This window comes from Monodelphis domestica, chromosome 1, assembly GCF_027887165.1.
Source record: "Monodelphis domestica isolate mMonDom1 chromosome 1, mMonDom1.pri, whole genome shotgun sequence".
Classification (NCBI taxonomy): domain Eukaryota; kingdom Metazoa; phylum Chordata; class Mammalia; order Didelphimorphia; family Didelphidae; genus Monodelphis; species Monodelphis domestica.
The window spans coordinates 566,343,934-566,354,176 of NC_077227.1; the positions used below are offsets into that span (position 1 = coordinate 566,343,934).

At 34.9% G+C, this 10,243-nt stretch overlaps 1 long non-coding RNA gene across 2 annotated transcripts in view; it reads right to left on the reverse strand.

Moving 5' to 3' along the window:
* The window catches only part of LOC103104559 (uncharacterized), a 29,388-nt gene extending 19,630 nt beyond the window's left edge, over nt 1-9,758 (reverse strand). The window contains exons 1-2 of one of the 2 annotated variants that reach the window (XR_008915528.1): nt 9,483-9,758; nt 905-1,248 (exon numbers count right to left, since the gene is read on the reverse strand). This is a non-coding gene — a long non-coding RNA (uncharacterized LOC103104559). The remainder of the gene's footprint in view (nt 1-904; nt 1,249-9,482) is intronic. The other variant, XR_008915527.1, reaches the window with a different exon arrangement.
* Nucleotides 9,759-10,243: the final 485 nt, after the last annotated feature.

The window sequence follows — 10,243 nt, forward strand, 5'->3', positions numbered from 1 at the left end:
TGGTAAGGGCTAGGCAATGGGGGTCATGTGACTTGCCCAGGGTCACACAGCTGGGAAGTGGCTGAGACCAGATTTGAACCTAGGACCTCCCGTCTCTAGGACTGGTTCTCAATCCACTGAGCTACCCAGCTGCCCCCCACTCTCCCACTTTTACAAAGGAATTGGACTTGGCACCAAATGTTAATGAATCTGCCTTGAGGGGCAGCATGGAATGTCCACCCACAGATAATCAGAGTTCAAACCTTGTGTCTGAAGACACAGTAACCATACAATCATTTATTTTTCTTAGATGTTGATATGCTTGGAATGCTACAGAATGTTGTTCTGCTTCTATTTACATCTTCAGCCTCAATAGTTATCATATAGTTAGAGTATAATAAACATTTTTTGACATGACCAAAACACACACATATACACACCCCAATGATAAAAGAAAAACAAAGAGAAAAAAAAGAAAAGATGACAAATATAGTGGTCATGATTTTGTAGGTGAATGTATTTTGAATGTCTAAAGGAGATTTTTAGCCCAAAAAAGTGTTGTGTGTTTATTTTTTGTGTGTGCAAAAACTTATTAGGTTTATCTATTTTGGAAAGATTATTCTTCATTATCTCCTTCAGAAAGAATAGAAAGACTTGGTTTTTATTGCTATTTCCCTGGTCTGGGTAAGCACACCCTCACTAGGAGATGTTCTACCAGGATTGTGGGAAGATAAATAGGGAAAAACACATAAAGATAAACATTTAAATAGTTTGTATTTATTTGAGATTGGGGAGAGGGTTTTGGGGAAGGAGAGTGAGGGAGAGGGTAATCTTATCTTTAAACCCTTAATGTTAACTCCTAAATTAATAATTCTAACTACAATAATATCCTAAAGTCAAATCAAACAGGGAAGCTGGATCTTACAATAGAGTCTCTGGGAGCCAAAACAGGAATCCAAGGTGAAATGTACACAAATGATAACTCCTCCAAGTTGAAGATAGCTCCTCAATCCCTGACCAGCAGACGATTGAAGAATAAATCCTTACCACAGCCAAAGGATCTTCATAGGCTAGTGTCTTGGGAATTGATCTTCTGACAGATTTGGCCACACTTCTTTCTCCTTTCCTCTTCAGATCCAGAGATACAGTTTCTCTCAACTGAATCCTAAACATTCCAACACTCCCAGGCTCATAAGATTCCAGTCACATGCTCCTGCCAATCATTTTGCAGTCTTTATTTTACCTTGATGCAGTCCTTTTCCACAAAACCTAAATTGTGTTGGAAACACTATTTTGACATTTGTACAAAACCTAAAATACTTACCGATTACCTAAAACAAGATATCTATCCCAAATAAGAAACAACCTACACTCAAATTTCTTAATCTAACTAATCCTAACCTATTCTAGGGATTTTAACAAGGAAAGGGAAAAAGGAATTAAATAATGAACAAGAATGAATTTCAAACACAAGCAAAAGCACAAGTAAATAACATCAAAAGTAAAAGCTAAACACAACTTCCATGCAAACATCAAACTCATAAATTCTACTCTTATCAGCTAATACAGAACATTCTACTACTATTGTAATACATTAAAATCAAACTTAGAGAAAAATTTTTGAAAATTACAATAAACACAACATTGCACAACTTTTATACCAAAATTAAAACAAAACATTAAACTCACTTATGAAAACTATAGATATAAGTGAACTATGTACATAATTTAAACACACACATACATGTAGTACACAATACAACATATACATGTATGCTATACAATGCACATATACACGTATATACACTTCATGTCTATACATATATTACATATGTGTTACATATATGCATATACTTACACTATAATACAATTAGTTTCTAATCTTATTATACACACTACATATATTTATATGTGTTTATAATTTTGTTTGACATGTTATGTCATATGTTATTTGTGTTATGTAATATATGATATTATGTATGTTGTCATGTAAGGCATCATGCAATCTTATCTTATCTACTTAATCCTGATTCCCTATCTTCAAAATTCTTCTAATTAAATTTCTATACTAAAACTGAATATCTAAGTAGCTAAGTTTGTTAGTAACTAACTAATCCATAGCTAATTATAATATTGTTAGTACCCTAATTATACATTGTTTCACTCATTTAAGTAGTGATTCAATGTAACCTAACCATGTTTATGTATTGTGTTTATGTTTTGTTATGTTGTTACTTTTGGTATGTCATCTTGTTTTGCTAGTGAAATGTCAGTGTTACTGTTATGTTAGTGTTATGTTACTGTTGCATGCAATATACTTACCACTACTTCAGACTCTCCTTCTCTTCTGTGAATTATAGATTTACTCCACCCTGCTTAGTCTTTAGAATTTTAACAACCAGGAATGTATAAGCCTCCCACTTAAGGATTAAGTGTGGGGGAGGAAGCTCTATGACCCATGTGTGCTAGCAAGTGACAAATCAGAAAAAACTGACTGACCCCTTGGGCTGTCGAAAGCCAAGTGTAAGCCACCATTGGTACATGTGAGACACAGGAAGTAATGTAAAGAACTGCTTTTATATTTCCTGTCACTTCCTGTGAGAGGGACTTGGTGGTGGAATTTGAGTGTGAGAACCCAGACTGCTTCCCTTCGACTGTCATGGGGTGAGTGCAAAGCTTACTCCCCCTTTCCTTGGCTTTTCTGGAGGAACAAGCCTCTGGAGAGGCTCATCTCTTTGGACTCCTTTTCCCTTGGTTTTCTGGAGGCAGCAGCCTCTGAATAGGCCCCTTATCTTGAAGGAGGCCTCATGGCTGGAAGCTCTGCTAGATTTAATCCTTTGCCCCCTCTCCCTTGGCTGGGGCCTCTGAACTCCTGCCTGATATCTTTCTCTTATTCCTCTCTTTCTTTCGTCCTTAATATCTTCACTCTACTGTAAATAAACCACTATGAAATTCCATTCTGATTTGAGTATTTCATTGGGATTTAGAATTTAAATCCCTGGTGACCAATCAAAATATATTTACAGTACAAACATATGTTTTATTCCTAACACTCACACCTCATCTTTCTTGAATAATTCTTCTTTTGTAATTCCATGGTAGTAAATATATTCATGTTCACTTGTGTGAATATGTTATGCTGTTTTGTGTTATAATACATTACCACACAATTTTAATTAATCAGTCCATCCTGTGCTCCTCTTCATTGCAAATTATCAATGTCTTTAAATTTATGTTTTCTGTCTTTTAACATTAATTTCTTGAATTCTTCTCTTCATTTGCATTGTCCTCTTCTTTCTATTCTGCAGGAATCGTCCTCTCCTTACTGATCTTTTTTACTGCAGACTCAATTTGCTTGATGATTCTAACTTTCTACAATCTCTTCTTCATTTTCTTCTTTGATGATTTGTACATTTTCATTATTTATACCATGTGCTAATTTTATATGTGAACAATGATACCATGAATCTCTACCCAAAGCTTTTACTGAAGATGGAGAAACTAGCACAATTGTGTAAGGATCTACCCAAGTCTCTTCCATTGCTGATGTCTTAGTGAATTTTTTACATAAACCATATCTCCTGATTTGAAATCATGGAGAGAATTATCCAATGGACCAGATTGAATTAATTCTCCCACATCATGTAATTCTTTGATTCTTTGTTATAAAGCACTTAAGTAAGAAGCAAGTTGACAATCTTCACTTAAGAGAGATGTATAGACTCTCTTACAGGTTTTTGCTTGTAGTGGAGCATGTCCAAAGAGCATTTCATATGATGATATATTTAAATCTGCTCTTGGTCTAGTACATAGGTAAAACAAATCTATGAGAAGAATATCTGGCCATTTGAGATGAGTTTCAGCACAGATATTCCCCATCATAGTATTTGGTTCCCTATTTATGAGCTCCACCTGACCTGAACTTTGTGTGTGATAAGGACCATTCTATTTGGGTGTTATTCCTAGATTCTTATAGATTCTTTTTTCATGATGTCTTGGGAGAAATGAGATTCCTTATCAGAATCTATAGTTAATGGTATACCAAATCTAGGTATAATTTCCTTAATCAACACTTTCACCACAAAGCTATCTGTACTTGTATTTGATAGAAAAGCTTCAGTCCATTTGGTCAACCTGTCAACAATTACCAAACAAAACTTCTATCTTCCAGCTTTTGGCATGCTGATGTAATCAATTTGCAGACTCTCAAATGGACAATATGCCAAAGATCTACCACCTAAACCTTTCTGTCTGAATGGCTCTTGATTAAATTTTTGGCAAACGGAACAGTTGGCAGAGATCTTATTTGCTACAGTAGTTATTCCAGGTGCTACCCATTGCCTCTTTAAAGAGCCAATTACAGCTTGAGTACCAAAATGACCTTTTTTGTGGATTGCTTAACACAAATAAGTGTAAAAGTCTTTTGGTAACAGTGGTTTTCCAGTATCTGCAACCCATATTCCATGTTCTTTCCATGCTCCAAACTTCTTCCATTTCTGTATTTCTGAGTCTACATAAGCTTTTTATAGATCATCAGATTCAATAATTGACAAGTTCATGACATACTCTGGAGCATTCCTGGCAGCAGATTTTGCAGTGATATCAGCTCTTTGATTTCCTTTAGAGACTGAATCTCTGCCATAAGGATGATCACCACTAGATGTTTAGGTTTCTGGATAGCATCCAATAACTCAGTTATTATTTCTGCATGAGCAATTGGTTTTCCCAATGAAGTAATAAAACCTCATTGTTTCCAGATATGTCCTGTAGCATGACAAACTGAAAAAGCATATCGAGAGTCTATATATATATTTGCACTTTTACCATCAGCCAGAAGACATGCTTGATTCAAAGCTACCAACTATGCCCCTGGAGCACTAAGGTTACTAGGTAATGGTCCATATTACAGTGTCTCAAATTTGGTGACAGCTGCAGCACCTGTACATCAAACTCCATTACACAAATATGAAAAATCATCTGTGAATAAAACCAAGTCTGGATTTTCAATTGGAATGCCTTTTAAATCCATCCTAGGAATATCCACTATATCTACTACCTCTACACATTCATGTAATGGTTCACCATTCTTTGGCATATCAGGAAGAAGTGTAGCTTGATTTAGCACACTACAGCTCCTCAACTCAATGTTTTCACTACCTAGAAGTATAACTTCATACTTAGATATTAGTTGGTTGGAATATGCTTGAGTACTAAATTTCCTCATTAGTACTTCTATTTGATGTGAACAATATACAGTCAATGGACATCCCAAAACTAAATCTGATGACTTCAGGAATAACATAGTTGCAGCTGCTACACCCCTTAGACAAGGAACTGTATCATCAGCAATTGGACCTAGCTGATAACTATAGTATCCAATTGGATGATAACTTTGTCCTAAAGTCTGTGTCAGTATACCAGAAGCAATATCTTTTGTCTCATTTACAAACAGTTGAAAAAGTTTTTTATAATCCAGGATACCCAAAATTGGTGCAGATAAAATTGATTACTTAAGCTAATTTAAAGCTTGAAGATGTTCAGGCTTGAGTTTCAGAGTTTCTGGTTCTGTATTTCTGGTTAGATCTGTCAAACATTTAGTTATTTCTCTATATCCAGATATCCATTGCCTATAGAAACCAGTTATTCCAAGAACAGCTCTTAGTTGCTTTTTGATCTTACGTACACTCAGTTTCTTGATGTCAGTTATTCTTTTTTATGTAATACTTCTGGAACCCTCTGATAACACAAATCCAAGATATTCAACACTGTAATTTTGCCTTGGACATTTTATGCCCATGTTTATATAATTCTATCAAAAGAATCTTGGTATCGCTTAGACACACTTTAGCAGATGGAGATTCTAGGAGGATATCATCAATAAAATGTACTATTTTATTCTCTTTGAATGTTATTGTTTTAAGGTGTCAGTTCAAAATTTGTGAGTATTGGCTTAGGGAATCTCTGAATCCCTGTGGAAGATTAGTCCAAGTCCCCTAGGTTTTCTCCCAGGTAAAAAAAAAAAAATTATCTTTTGCTAATCGTCGTGAATCAGTATAGAGAAAAATGCTTAGCAGAAATCTACCATGGTGAAATATCTTGCTTGGCTTGGAATAGAAGAGATTATAGCAGCTGGGCTTGGTACTATAGGATGTGTCTTCATTACATGATTGTTTACAGCTCTCACATCTTGGATGAATCTGTAGATGATTTTGCCATTCTGATTGAGTTTTGACTTTTTTTATTGGAAGCATAGGTGTATTGTATTCTGAGAAGCATGGTATTAATATTCCTTGTTGGATTAGGGACTTAATGATAGGTCTTATCCCTTCTATAGCTTCTTTACTCAAAGGATATTTAGGAACACAAGGAACTGCCCTTCCTTGGTTCTCAATGTTATTGGAGTAGCTGATTTCAATAGGCCTACATCTGTGGAAGACTTTGACCATAAGTTTTCTGGTATATCCTCAGGAATAGGATAGATGGAATCCAACTAATTCTTTGCACTGACTGAATCTAAGAACAGCTATGGAAAAGCTTTCAGAGATTCCTTTGGCAGATTTAATGATATATTCCCAGTATCAGTACATTGGACCATTGCTCACAATTCACACAATAAATTCCTACTAAGAAGATTCATGGGACAGTCTGGAATACACAGAAATGCATACTCCACAGATAAAGTCCCTAAAGTAATCATTTTACGTTGTAATTTTGCTACTCTTTCTGGTTTTCCAGTAGCTCCTAATACTTCCATAATACCAACAGCTCTACAATTTTTAGGAAAACTTTTTAAAACTAATTTACTGGCTCTACTGCAGTATCAACCAAAAGATCATATATCTGATCCCCTATAGTAACAGAAACATAGGGTTCAGTACTGTTAGGAGGTTAAAATGTTTATAATACTGGTGCAAGCACAGTAACATCAGAACAAAGCTCAGTCATTTCCTGTCCATCCAAGTTTACATCTGCTTGAATTATGTGACTTTCTCAGGATTTTCCATCATCAGCTTTTACACTACTCTCATTGGTCCTTATATTCTCCATCTTGGTATCATTATTTTAATTTATAATTCCATTATTATTATTATTATCATTATGCAGTTTATCTTCTTTATTACTTTCCATTATTTTACATTCATTAGAATTTCCTACTAAGTTTATATTAAAATTTTCTTTTTCTGTACACTCATTTACACTAATTTCATCATCATTATACTTATTTTCATTTATACACAACTCATTATTTATTGATTCATTTGCATATGGACACTGGGCAAGACTTCATAAGCTGCAAGCTCCATCATTTTGATCACTTTTTACCACTTGGCTATATTTTGGTGTAGCTCAAGACTTTACCCACTGCTGCATAATGGTCAGATCAAGTGCTTGTTGTCCCTGACAACAGGAATTTTGGCACTGATTTACATATCTATTTTGATTATTGTTCTTATTATTCCACCAGTTATTAGTCATATAATTATTATAATGGTCATTGCTCCAGTTATTGTTATAATGTCTATTAAAACCACCATTCCTTTTAATTTGTCTCCTAAATTATTTTCTAAATGTGCAGTCCCTATTAAAATGTCTGATACTATCACACAAGAACCATCCTCTAGGACCTAATCTTTTCTCATTAGGCCTATAAGTGTTATTTGTGTTATTTCTTGGCTGCACAGATGTTAACACAGCAACAGCTTTTACCTCCATTATTTCACTTTCCCTAGCCTTATTCTCTGCTTCTCTAAATTTCCTTTTTAACTCTTCCACCACAGAATCATTCTCCCTTGTTCTTGTCATCAGAGACATTGGTCAAATATGTAGACTTTCTCCTCAGGTCATCCAGATCTAGTTTTTCCCAGGCTGGGTAATTGCTTTTGAAAAAGTGTCTAACCTTGGGTACTGCATTTTAGACAAATATGCATTTTATAAGGGCAATGGTCCATTCCTCCATAGCATCCAAATTCAGGAGTGCTTCCACAGCCTTGGTTATTCTCTTGAGGAATTCTGCAGGTGCTTCTGAGACCTTTTGTTTTATAGAGTCAAATTTGGACCATGCATTAGGCCTTTTGGTGTTCCTATTCATTACTTCTAAGATTGCTTCTCTTGCTTAATTTAATTCCTTATACACTTGATCATCATTTCAATCTACATTATAATTCTCAGGTCAAGATGTTAACAAAGGATCAGATCTTGTTTCCTCAATACATTTGTTTCTCTTTTTGTTAGAACTTCCTTCATCAGTTGGGCAAAATCATTATAATCTCGGTCAAAAAGGTCTATTACCCATCTCATCTCCATAATGACATGATTTGGTTCTTTGCTGAAGGCCAGAGTACGTCTTTTTATTGACTCAGGGTCATAAGAGGAAAATCTTTTTTTATCTTATAACCTTATGAATTTCATTTTTAAAAACTACAGATAAATCCCTGAGTGGACAAAGGGTGGCCTTTCCTGTAGCTACTTCCTGTTGCCACCTGTTTAATTGTTCAATGTAACCAGTGTTTAAATTATCACCATATTCCTGATCCTATGTTATTTATGTTGTTACTGTATCTTACTGTTCCATTTGGTCCAATTGATGTTTCATATATATTACCATCAATTTTAATTGAGAATTCCTTGTTATCCAGGTGATCATAGCCTTCATCCATTTGCCCATAAGAAAGAAAGCCAGTCTACACTTGTACAATAGACAAAGACAAGTACAACACAAGGGGACATAAGACAGGACAGTTCTCAATGTTATATCCATCACTGGCTTCATTCATGTATATCCTAATCCTAAATAACATACATTAGGAAATAACATAAAAACAGTGTATGGGATATGCATAATGTAGTCCCACATTACAAATAACATATTCATTATTACATCACCAGATATTTTAACATTCATTGACAAAACAGTATATACCAGTGACTAGGAGTTGTTATACTCCACAGTGTATATTATTTACAGAAACAAATATGAACAAAAAAATTTGAAAAGGAAAAAAATGTATATTTATCAATATCGTTGCCCAATATGGCCACCTAATATGGCCACCAAAAGCACATGATGATGGCCCTTTAAAGTTTAAATGGCTCCACTAGCTTGCCCAGAGCCTTAGAATTCCGTTGCCCCACCCACCCTTCCCGCCTTCAGCTGTACCACTGCTTTGAGTGAGAATGGAATGTTCCATTCCCACTAACTGATTTTTCTACAGACAGTCTACTTTATACATATAAAACTTAATTTTTATGATTTCTAAAACATAGATGACTCTGCCGAACTGTTATACCAGGATTTTAGGAAGATAAATATGGAAAAACACATAAGGATAAACATTTAAATAGTTTGTATTTATTTGAGATTGGGAAGAGGGTTTTAGGAAAGGAGAGTGAGGGAGAGAGTATGATCTTATCTTTAAACCCTTAATTTTAACTCCTAAATTAATAATTCTATCTAACTACAATAATAACCTAAAGGCAAATCAAATAGGGAAGTTGGATCTTACAATAGAGTCCCTGAGAGCCAAAACAGGAATCCAAGGTGAAATGTCCACAATTGATAAGTCCTCCAAGTTGAAGACAGCTCCTCAATTCCTAACCAGCAGATCATTGAAGAATAAATCCTTACCACAGCCAAAGGATCTTCAAAGGCTAGTGACTTGGGAATTCATCTTCTGACAGATTTGGCCACACTTCTCTCTCCTTTCCTCTTCAGATCCAGAGAAACAGTTTCTCTCAACCGAATTCCAAAGATTCCAACACTCCCAGGCTCATAAGATTCCAGTCACATGATTCTGCCAATCATTTTTCAGTCTTTATCTTTCCTTGATACAGAGAGAAGGTAAATAGATAATTGTTTACAGGTCCCTGTAATAATAATCAGAGGTACAAGAAGGAAGTTACTTATTAGTCTCAATGCAGAGAGCAATGTGAACATAATTTTAGTAGCTAATATTAATATACCCCTTAGTTTGTATCAGACACTATGCTTAGTTCTTTACAAATATTTCCTCATCTGACCATCAAAAAACTCAATTATTCATATGCAATTAGGAGGTAGTAATTGTTATCCTCATTTTATGCATGAGGAAATTGACCCAAGCAGAGTTAAAGTGATTTGACTGTTGGTTATAATGCAAGTAAGGAATCTGTGAGTAGATTTAAACTCAAGTTCTACGCTAAAAATGTAAGCTATAATGACTAAACTAGTCATTGAACTTCCAATAAATGAGGGAAAAGTAAGAATAATAATCTTTATGTAAAGGAT